Source organism: Rhinolophus ferrumequinum, chromosome 16 (genome assembly GCF_004115265.2).
Source record: "Rhinolophus ferrumequinum isolate MPI-CBG mRhiFer1 chromosome 16, mRhiFer1_v1.p, whole genome shotgun sequence".
Classification (NCBI taxonomy): domain Eukaryota; kingdom Metazoa; phylum Chordata; class Mammalia; order Chiroptera; family Rhinolophidae; genus Rhinolophus; species Rhinolophus ferrumequinum.
The window spans coordinates 7,080,464-7,092,661 of record NC_046299.1 but is presented as its reverse complement, the minus strand read 5'-3'; positions in this window follow the sequence as shown (position 1 = coordinate 7,092,661).

Below are 12,198 nucleotides of genomic sequence, written 5' to 3'. Positions count from 1 at the left end.
CATGAAGTAGAAACAACCCACAAGCCCACCAATGGCTGAATACAGACGCAAGCCTTTGGGCAAAGGTGTTGAACCAGGGGACCCCCTTGGCCCCTGAGCAGTCACACCAGGTTTGAAGGCTTGTGCCCAGTCCACTCTGGTAGCGTCTCTAGCGTGGTAGCCCTTGAATGGTCAACAGGAGGACCTTGACCCTGAGCCGAGGTCTCTCCACCCACTTAAACTGACCACAGTAGATGATACTTAAAAAAAACCGTTTTTGAGGTGACACTCACATAGCATAAAAGTAGCCATTTTAACGTGAACATTTAATGGCACCAAGTACATGGACAGTGTTGTGCAGTCACCCTTTTATCTAGTTCCAAAACATTTTCATCACTTCTAATTAAAATTCCATGCCCATGAAGCCATCACTCCCACCCCCGCCCTTCCTGAGGGAGCACCTGGCAACCACCAACCTGTGTGCTGTCTCTGTGCCTATTGTGGACGTTTTGAATAAATGGGGTCCTACAATATGTGACGTTTTGTGTTGGCTTCTTTGACTCAGCATCATGTTTTTGAGGTTCAGCCGCATTATATCATGTGTCCGTGCTTCATTCCTTTTTATGCCCAAATAATATTCCATGATATGGATTTACCACATCTTCTTTATCTATTTGTCAATTGATGGCTAACTGGCCTGTTTCTACCTTTTGACTCTTGTGAATAGTACTTCTAGGAACATTCTAATTCTTCTGATGTTTTTGAACATCACAGAAGTCACAGAGACAAGCCAGGGGCCAGGGGCCCTGGACACGCCAGCTTGTCCTGGCAGCCTCTCAGGCAGGGTTAATATAGAAAGGGTTCTCTGCTTCCACTCTGACAGGTTTAAATGGTAATACTCGGGGAGAGAGTCTCCGTAGGGCTCTCTCAAACCCACCTCTTAAAAGCCCACCCTGAGGTTGCTTAAGAAATTACTAAGTAATCGAAGCAGTAACTTTCAAGACCAAAATATATTTTTTCCTCCTCCATAGAACACAGTGCCCATAACTCCTATGATGCTTTTAGCTGTGCTGGGGAATAAACCGTGCCCTCCTCTTCTTCCCTCGTGCTGCATGAAATATGGAAGGGAAGAAAGGTACTATCTGCAGGGAATCATAAACACAAAAGGAAGAAATGCTCTTTAAATTCTGAAAATATTTAACCCCAGAAAGTGCAAATAAAACCAGCAGCCCCTGACACCAAACAGTTGGAGCTCCTGTCCTTTCGGTATGTTTTGAGGTTGGTTGGATGCCTCGGCCATCCACACATTTGAATGAAAACCAATTCGGTCAGAATCTTCTGGGGTTCTCATTTAAATTCCAGTTGCAAGCACCAGCATTGTTTATTCCGGAAATGTCAGCTCTCTTGATTCTTTCCCCTTTTAAACAGATCCAAAGGATTTCCCCTTGATTGAAGTAAAAAGAGTGTAAATATTTTAGCATTTTGTAAAACGGGGAACATTTGAGACTACTTTCCCAGTCATTTGAATAACGGCAAGCATTGCCCGGACATTCTAACCAATTGGCTTTCCAGGGCAGTTTTTCAAGGGAGCGAAGAGTCCAACTCCAACCCAGTCACACCATTGCCTCCTCACACTGCTGCCACTTTGGATGCAGGAAATGCACTCATAAAGGGACAGGGAGACTTCCCTTGCCTTCGACACAATAAATGGAGTGTTTTTGTGCAAGTGACAGACAGAGTGGTGGCAATGGAAGCTGGCTTGTGCCCGTCCTGGGCACATGAAGGAATAATGTTTCCCCAAACCACTGGCATCAAGACTGAAAAGAAAGAATGAGGGTGCCGTCTTCCTACACAGCAGAGTGAGCGTTCACAAATGAGAATTTCCACAGCCCAAGCATGTTGCTAAGCAGGAACTTTGCAGACTGCAATTTTACGTAGCATTAAAAAAAAAAAAAGGATTCTGCACCAGAGCTCCTTCTACCAAACGCCATTTGGAAGAACTTGGACAGCTTAACGATGCCCCGAAAGGTTGCAGAGGAGGGAAAGTATCGGCGGCAGCAAGTGTTCGAGAGGACCAGCTGAGCTGGGGAGGCTTCAGAAGTGGCTTGTCCGGCTCCTGATGGAATCTCCACCTGTGACGACACAAGCCTGGCCTCCAGGGTGGAAATCCACACAACCAGTCTGTCGCCAGGAAATTTCAAAGTGTGGCCTGTGCCTTTGGCCTGTGAGCTGGTAGAAATTTTAAATTTTTACTTTGGCCTCGTGCAAATAAGTAGAACCAGGGCTCTGGCTGTTGCTTCTTATTTGTCTGGCACCTGGGTTGGAGTGAGACTGGGCATGGAACAGGCTCCCTGTCAGGTGCCCAATGTGTGCTGCAGGCACTGCAGCTCACCTGGCTGGGGCTGCTGTGCCTCAGAAGGGCAGGGAGTGAGGCCTGTCCTACCAGCAGAGATGTGACAAGGTGTCAGAGACAGGGACCCACAGATCTCCTCACCTGGAAGAGCAAGTGTGTGCAGAGGAAATGAGCGTTGTGTCTGGAGGCAATGCAGGACCCAGAAGGCACTCTGAAGTTCCCCTCGTGTGGAGAGATGCCTCCTCACTGGCCAGATATGACAGATGTGGCCACAGAGCCATAAATATCCTGAGTCAGGAGAAGATGGACAGGGAGAAGTCATTAGCAGTGACAAAGAGTCCCCGTGGTTGAGCATCACTCGCCTAAAAATGATTGCAAAGGTTAAGGCTGGAGACGAGTGAGAGGAAAGGCGAGCTGGGGTGGGGGTTTGAGACCGCTCTCCTTGCCTCTCCCTGCCCCAACCCCTACACCTAGCCTCCCCCACCCCAGGAGAAGCACTGCTCCCCAGTTGGCATTTTCAGGTTGGAACCCTGCAGGAGATTATTTTCACCCTGCAGAAATTAAGACAGTCATCGAAATTTCACAACTGGTTGCACTTCTGCCTTTCAGAACAGAGTGACAGTTAGGAAAATCCTATCGTTTTCCTGAGAAATACTGTCTCAATTAACTATTTTTATGACTGCGCGGCACTTCGTTTTATTATATACTTTCACTGGCAAACCATAGCAAACAATTTCACTATGGCAAACAACATTATGCGTGCTCCAGCTCCTCTTCTGCACTTACTTCGTCATAAAAATAAAGGAAAGAGAAGGAATTCTTGCGTTCATCACTGGATCAGAAATTTTCCTGCCATTTCCTTACCAAAAAAAAAAAAGAAGAAAAAGAAGAAGAAATTAAGACGATTTAGGGTGGTGCTTCTGGTACCTAAACATGAAAGTATCAACGAGCATGTTTTTGAAAATTGAAAATAAAATTATGGAGAAAATGCTTTATTTGATTCTCTATTTATGGGAAATTCATTTTATTTGACTTTTTTATTTGTAATATCAACTACGGAGCAGAGCACAGTTTCCAAGGTGTTCCCTTACGGTCCCATTCTTCTAAATTATTAATGCCGTGCTGTTGATATATTGTCAGCCTTGTACATACATTCTATGAAAATGAGTTTTACAGTAGGTTGGGATTTATAACAAAGCTTGACATATGCAGCAAATTCACCTACACAGTGCTGTCAGTTTTAGGTTCATAAATAATTGATACCCAGGGCTTGAAGTTCAGCTACTGTTAGTACTTCAGCTGTTAAATTTCAGCGGCATAATGGATGAATATTTGTTTATAATTTCTGTACATGGTCCTGATGTCAGCTCCCTCGCTTCATTTGCATAGCTAGATTGAGATGTTGGAAGTGTAATGAACGCGTGAAGATGACGAATTGTTTGCCGGGATGCCGGTGCGGTTCTGTAAATGTTTGATTAGTTCTGAATGGATTACTGTTAGATTATCTGGTTCAGAGGTTAACGTGAGCAGCTCTTTGCTCCCAGAGCTTTTGTGATCCCTCGCTGACAGATTTTAAAATTCATACCGCGAGATCGGGGCTGCAAAAGCAAGGGGGTGTTCTCGGCAACAGATGTTTCGTAATTAAGCATACGGTTTCCCGGTTTTGGAGAGCCGGAGGAATTTCAAATGGGCGCAATTTGTTCAGTTGGAGGAAACTCGAGTTCTAAACAAAATATTCTTCCTCCTCCCCACCCAGGTATAGGTTGCTCAGCTTCGCAGGGACAGTAATTAGATAACTGAACTGCAGAGAGGTATCTGAGGAAGATGGAAGGGGTCCAACACCAAGTGGCGGCAGCTTCCTGTGATTTGCCCGCTTTGGAAGCCATGAACTTGATGGGCAAATCTTTGCCAAAGAAGCATCTTTGCTGGAGACCGGCAGGTAACAATGCCCGGTCATCTCATTTGTGCCCTCAGAAGTTGATGTGGTCTGGAAGCCTTCCAGGTGGGAAGGCTTTAGAATCCCAAATAAATAACATCTGTGCCGAGCCCTTCTGCCCACATAGGCTGGCAAGGTAATGCCAGACAACAGAAGTCAGAAGAAGCATCCAGAGCCTCACACACACCACCTCAAAAGTGTGTGTGTGAGTGTGTGTGCACATGTGTGCGAGTATGTGTGTTTGTGTGTGTGTGTGTGAGAGAGAGAGAGAGAGACAGAGAGAGAAAGGAAGAGCTGAATGAGAGCTGAGGCTCTGGCCCTGCTATCCTGTCCACAAACTTCCAGGAGAGGATGGGCCTGGAGCCTCTGGCCAGGTCTGACGCAGCCGAGCATGGCCAGACCCTTTTGTCGCCTGGCACCCATGTCATATTTGGAGTTCATGCACTCTGCCTGCTGAGCACCCACCCACCCCCACCAGGCACAGCCTTCTTGTGCCAGCCATGCCGGCCCATCCAAACCTCCACCCTTTCGATGTTCCCTTCCTTGGCCCCCACCCAGGGCAGTGGCTCAGAGAATGGAGGCAATGGGGCCTTAATGAAAAGATTTAGTGCTTGCAGCTAAACAGAACTGAGTTCCAGCGCTCTCTTGAACTATATTTTTCCAGTCCCGCATACAGTTCCTTAGCTTGTCTGGCAATCATGTTAGTGATTATATGGGTAATGGAACACGTGCTCTTTTTGTCTGAGCCTCTGATTAATCTGCCTTCTCTTTAGCCTTGATTTATGGCGCTCAACTCTGGAGGTGAATGCTGGCCCATCAGTTCCATAGCTTATTACAGACGCAGGGGCTGCTAAATGCCTGGGAGGCTTGAATTGTTTCTTGACAGCCAGGCTTCTTGCTACATTCCCTCCAATCTGTTTTGGTTCCTGGTGTGACCTTTCATACAGTAAAATACATTAGTTGAATAGCACAGTCTCATTAAAAGAGTGAATTAACCGAAGAGTCTTTTTAACTAAATGACAGCCAAAGGACTGAGCGCTAATAGCCACGAGCAGTTGGAAACTTAACTCATGAATCAGCGCTGTTAATACTGCCCTCACGCCTGCAGCACCGAGGTACCAGCTCTCTGCCGGCTCTCGTAAGAAGAAAAGCTCATTACTTTCCTCCTGATGGGAGAGAAAGAGTGAGCGAGCAATAATAAAGCTTGAATTTTTCAATACTGTTAAAAATGGGGCTGACAGATTGCCGACAATGGGGGCAACGGGCCCAGGCATGCGTCCGGAGCTGCTGAATTAGCAATACCATATATCATACAATCTAATTAAATCAACCCGGAGAATGAAATTAGTTTTCTGTGAGTGAAATGGCCTCTGAAAGAGCTCTATTAAATGAACTGGAGAGCATTAATTAAATAATTCACAGTGAGGGATTTTGCATTTATACAAAAATTGTGCGCTTAATTGTCCATGCTGTATTACAGATCTGGCCTTATGTTAACAATGTGTTGAACGCACACTTATTGGAGCATATCAGGAACAGTTTAACACAAACGCAGCTTGCGAAGTTTTATGGGTTGGGCCAAGGAACCCAAGAAAAAGCATCCAGGGGCACCTAGGCCTCATAAGTCACCTGGCAAGGTTTTTTTCGCTCGGCTGAGTTCATTTTTGCAGACTTTGGAAGAGTTCCATCATGTGTTGCAATGCTTATCAGCTATGTGCTTAGTTGTGTGGGTGCTATTCTTCTGGGGTACCCAAGGGCTCCTCCTGGGTTGACCTCTGGAGTCTCAGTCAATTTGAAAGCTTGGCAACTATCTGGCAAATTTTGGTATCTGTATATATTCATCTGGGTGAATCAGTTTTCTTCCCCCTCACCCCAAATGTATTAGCCAGTTATATGGACTCACTCATGTAAACCCAAGCATATTGGATGCACTGAAGGAAAAAGTGAATGTAGATACAATACGTTAGAGAAATAGACACCATTCTTCTTAGAATTGTGAGTCTCAGGGTGGAAAGAAACCATAAAAGTAATTTAGTTCAAACCTTCTTCCTCCCACGTAATGTCTGAATTTCCTCTAGAATATTCCTGCTCACATACTTACAGAGGTGTGGAGTGCGGAGATGATTCTTGGTCCAGGAAGCCCACTGTTTCATTGGAGCTCTAATTTGATGCAGTTGGGGCAGCAGAGTGCAGGGGTTGGTAGCCCAGGCTTTGGAGCAGATTCCCAGGTTCAAATCCCAGCTCCCCCACTTATTAGCTGTGCGGTCTTGGCCGAGGACTAAACCTCTGTGTACCACCATTTCTCATTTGGTGAAAGAAGGACAAAGATAGTATCCAGCTCATAGCACTGATTGAGTGGATGTATGCACAGCACTTAGACCTAAGTGTTATTGCCATGTTTCCCCGAAAATAAGACCTAGCCGAACAATCAGCTTTAATGCGTCTTTTGGAGCAAAAATTAACATAAGACCTGGTATTATATTATATTATATTATACCCAGTCTTATATTATAGTAAAATAAGACCAGGTCTTATGTTAATTTTTGCTCCAAAAGATGCATTAGAGCTGGTTGTCCGGCTAGGTCTTATTTTCGGGGAAACACAGTACTAAGCCTCTCCTTTCACCCTCTTACGTCAATAGTTTTAGATCAATAATAACTTTAGGTTAATAATTACTAATTTAAAAATATTTTTAAAAACTTCCTTGTCTTTACAATTTTTTCTCATCGATTAGAGAATTAGATGATTGGAAAAGCCTAACTTTTTTTGTTTGTTTGTTTGCTTTAAATTTAACACTTTTAAAAGTTTTAAACATTTCTCCACGCATGCATACATTTCCCAGGGCATGCTGTAGGTCTGAGGAAATTGTGGTGAACCCGACAGACAAAAGCCTCTGTCTCCAGGGAGCTTTCGTTCTCTTTTCCTTTTAAACAGAACTCAGTATGGCACACATTTTAAAAGTCTTTAAAGTGGTGAGAATTTAAAATAAAAAACAAAAGGAAAAGTAATTCTTATAGAATGCCTGAGTGGAAAAACCTAAAAGTGATACTAAAGTATCAGAAATAATGTGATTACCGTGCAGATAGCTAAAGCATGCTTACAATACACTCCCTTTATGCCCATGTTTTCTGTCTGGGGCTTTTCATTCCCAAACTTTCTCCACTACTAATCCACTAAGACATCGTGTAATTCCCCAGTACAAGTGGCTTTGGCTGTTTCAAATTAATCAGACAATCCTGAGATACCACCACGGCATCCTAGAAATATGTGCATCCACAGAGAACCTTGGGAGACCCTTGTTTTTTCAATTAGCAATCATTTCTTTATTGATTTTTAAAAGATTTCTTTAGTAATCCAACTAGGTTTCCTGAGACTTCATCCTACTTATTTTGTTACATGACTTTCTGAAGTTGCTTTAAAAATAACCATAGCCTTGTATTTCACTTGAAGAAAAAGTTGAGATTTTCAATTGGTTGGGACCTTTGCTGGATAGGTCAGTTATCGGGGGTTGTGAATGTCAACAGTTTGAGCTCTTGCCATGTTCACGGGCCTTATGATTCCAAAGGAAATAAAATGGAATTCTTAGGCCATCAGGTTTTTCCGCTCAAAGGAAACGTTTAGCAGCACCTGCTTGGCAGGGCAAAGAAAAAAGAAAAAGACTGAATCAAAAGGAAATACAGAGAGAAGGAAAGAAAAGAGCTTGGTCAGAGTGGAAACTGAGAGTAAAGAGGAGTATGGAAAGCTTTGAAAGTCTGCAGAGCCTGCAAAGTTTGGAGAGCCGGCAGAACGTGCATTTAAGAAGCATTGCTATGAGTAGTAATACAGAGTCCCTTTAATGTGATGTAAGTCAAATAAAGATTGTTAGAATTACTTTTGGGTGTTGGATATGACAATATGACAGGTCTGAGACTGGACCACTTGGACCTCTGAAATTTATTTTGGTTACAAAGCCACATTCACTTCATATGTAAGGTAGGTGGGAAGTCGGGCATAGCTATCGATTCCCACATCCACCAAGTAACTACCGTGTTTCCCCGAAAATAAGACCTAACCGGAAAATAAGCCCTCGCATGATTTTTCATGATGACATCCCCTGAACACAAGCCCTAAGGAGTCTTTTGGAGCAAAAATTAATATAAAACCTGGTCTTATTTTCGGGGAAACACAGTAATGAGCACTTGCCACTCACCACCGTGTGTTCGGTGCTGCAGGAGCTTCGAAGATGATTCGGACAGCAGTCTCCCGACCAGGAGTCCGAAATCAACATAGTAGGTGCTGAATAAATATTTTTAAAATGGCAAATGAGTGCCTGTTGTTTAAGGGAACTAAAATTTGCTTACAATTAACTCTAGTAAAGGAATAATAAAAATAATAACTAACACGAATCGAGCACTTGTTATCATCCAGGAAAGCGCTTTACGTGTATTTATTCTTTCAAATGTGCCGTGTGCCCTACGTGAGGCATAAAATGCTGTGGGAGTTCAGAGGAGAAAGATAACTTTTCCATCTTGGAGGACAGTCAGAAAAAGCAAAGGCTGTTAGTCAACTATAACATATGTGACAGTGCCACAGTAATACACGGAGTGGTCCCTGCCTTCGGAGATCAGTGATAGGGTGTGACAAATACGGAAGGTGAAAGGCTCCAATAAGCCCTTCTATAACGGGTGCCTCCAGAGTGAACCTGTGATTGGTCGCAGGGCCAGAGGGAAGAAGGGCCGTCAGATGTCATATGTGTGCCGAGGACATGGGGACAGGACTGGAGTGGTCAGAGAAGATGAGTATGTAGGACTCAGACAGGCAATAAGGGAGGCTGGTGATCTCCACGGGCAGGGGCCAGCAGGATGGAGAGGTGGGAGGTAGGACAGAGCAAGGCGGCCCGACCGACAGGTTCATGCAGGTTCTGGGTTGGGAGAGGGCAGTGAGAAAGTAAGACGGAGAGAGAGCTCAGTGCCAGGCTGTGGGGGCCTGGAGTGCCCGGCTAAGGAATTCTGATCTCTGCTGGGCAACAGGGAGCTTCACCTTCCCATTACCCAGGTGAGGGGCTGGCAGGATGTCTTTTAGGAAAAGCGCAGTTGTGGCCGTGCCCTAGATGGACTGGCAGTGCCAGTCTGGTCAGAGGTGGTTGTAGTTAACCAGGTGAGAGACCAAAATATACCAGGGGCCAGTGAGCCGGAAGCAGCGGTGACTGTCACCTGCCCTCCTTACTGTTCTAAGGGAACTTGTCCTGCTCAATAGCAGTATTTTAGTTAGATTAGGCAGAGTCTTGGTGCTCAAATCTGATCTCAAGCTGTAGGGCTTCATCTGGCAGCCAGTGACAGAAGGGTGGGTGGGAAGAAATACGTATTTCCCTTTCTCTCAGCATTATTTCTGTGGACCATCGGCTTTGACTCACGTCTTTTCCCTGGAGGAGGCAGGGACGGGAGGAAGGCAGGGCTGGGGATTCAGGCCTCAGCACCTCTGGGTGATGGTCTGGGAATCACATCTGTATTTGCTTTTTTGCAAGTTGAGCTCTTGTCATCCAGCCTACAACCCCACATGAGGCTATTTAGACAGGAAGACTGTCAAGCTGTTCAATCATTTGCACCATTACCTTTAATATTAGTCGTATTTAGTTTATTCATAAAGGCCCGTCTCACATGAGAGAATTCTTTCCGTAATCGTGACAATTGTGTTCAGGCTCTCCTCTGAAATGTGTCATCTGTCTCCTTCTGAGGTGATCGGGGAAAATCCAAATGTTTTTATTTTTTGCTGGGGTCGGGCAGAGGAGTATTCTCTTGTAGACTCTTTCCAAGAAGCCTGGGCTCGTCTGGGCATGAGCACCACCTAGGCAGACCCTGTGGCCCCTGGTGGACATCTCTGGACACAGAAATGCCCTTAGCAGCAGGCCTCGGGATCACCATGGCAGAAATGGAGGGAACCTTGGGGTCGGGTTTTACAAACTCCCATTTTACAGATGTGGGCACTGAGGCCTGGAGGGGCTTCCAGGTAACTGAGCCGAGTCAGCAGGTCGGTGGTGGGCCTGGGTTTGAACCTGAGTCTCTCATTCAAGAGCTTTTACTGCCGCATGGTGGGCCTTATGCTCAGCTTTGGGGCTTTGAGGCTGCAAAGTGACACGCGGGGACTTGGAGGCTGCTGGCCAGTGCCCTTTGCGCGTGCTTGAGTTGTCACAGTAACACTGCAAAGGAAGTTGCACGCTCCCGATTTTCAGACCAGTAAATGAAAGCTTAGGGAAGATGAAATTGTTTTAGTTCTTATACCTAAGAAGAGGTCCCAGGACTCACACACAGGATTTCCTGGCCCCGGGGAGGGTGGAAGCTGCTGCTACGGGCCACCTGGGGACTCCATCGTAAGCCCATTGCTTTGAGTGCAATGCCTGGACAAACCGGACCCGGAGAGGATGCAGAATGCTGGGGAGACCTTCCGTATGATGGCCCCTTTGTCTGGGTGACCCCACGTTGGTGCAGGCTCCCCGGATGGTGGTCTTCTCCCGTGGGGGTGGGGGGGGCAAAGGCCTCTGACCTCTCAGGGTTTCCCCTCCTCCTGCCATGGTGTGCCTCCTTCCCACATCCCTGGGGCAGAGGGCAGGTCCCCAGCCTTCCTCTTTTGCCTCTTTTCTTACCTAAAACTCTAGGGATCAGTCCATCCAGTTTGGCTAAATGGGGGTCAGAGGAACTGAGACAATTTTTTCTCTCTAACACAGCCTAGTATTCACACCAAGTTCTCCTTTGAGTGTCCGAATTGAAATATAATCTCCTTCTTTCTGTAAGAAATTTTATTTTCTCTCAAGCAAATTGTTAGTGGAGGCCACCTAGAGAGAGGGCCAGGTACTCAGGAGAAGTTAAAAGAGAAACTCATATTAATATGGATATTTTGCAAAACATTTACCCTGTTCACTTATCATGTTCATTTATCATGTTCACTATTTTAAAAATTATAAAAATACTGGTAAGGATAAAGAAGACAGTAAAACTTACTGCTACTCTACCGGCCAGAACACTACTGTGAACGTTCTGGTGTGTTGTGTTCCAGACTTTTCTGAAGCACATTACGTACACGTGTATTTTTCATACATGTGTATTTTTCGTACAAAACCAGATCATGTCTGTCTGTGTCTTGATGTATAGCTCACTCTGTCAATGGAGCAATTTGGAACTTAAGGGACATCTTGCCACAATAGGAAACCCAGTATACTTCTCCACCATTCTTAGTGGCTGCTGAGTGTTTTATTTTTTATGTGCTATCGCTTAGTCAGTCAATCCTTTATTGTTGTATCTGCCAGATATTTGAATGTTGTTACAGCCACAATGTAGGTATGTGGCTGTTCAGAGAAACCAAAATCTCTCTCTCCTCCGGCTTGTATGGTTGAATGCCTCACTGTAGGTGGCTAGAACAATGGTGTGGAACGTCTGGATATTTGAAATAGTCATGTAATGTTAAGTGGACAGAGAGAACACCTGTAAAATACAGACTTACTTTTTCTTCTCATCCAGATATTTGCTTCTAGATATTTGGTATAGCCCCTACCCTCTTTTTCTGGTTTCTTGGGTTTCTCCATCAATTGCTCCAATTGGTGGTTTTCCTGTTTTTACTCATTTTATTGCTTCATGAAACTCTAGAAATTCTAGGTGCATCTTTTTATCTTATCCTATGGCGTGTTCTATTGTTTATGATTCCTTTCTGTAGATGAGACTTTGAAGTTAAAATTTTTTTCCTCAACTTTTTATTTTGAAAATCTTCAACTAGACAAGAAAGTTGAACAAACGCCACAATGAACACTTGTGTACCTGTTATTTAGATCAAACCTTGTTTCAGTTACCTATTACTGTTTAATAAACCACCACAGATGTAACGGCTTCCATTTACTATTTCTCATGGTTCTATGGGTTGGCCCAGTGATCACTGTGCTTCACGTGGTGATGGCTGGGGCACT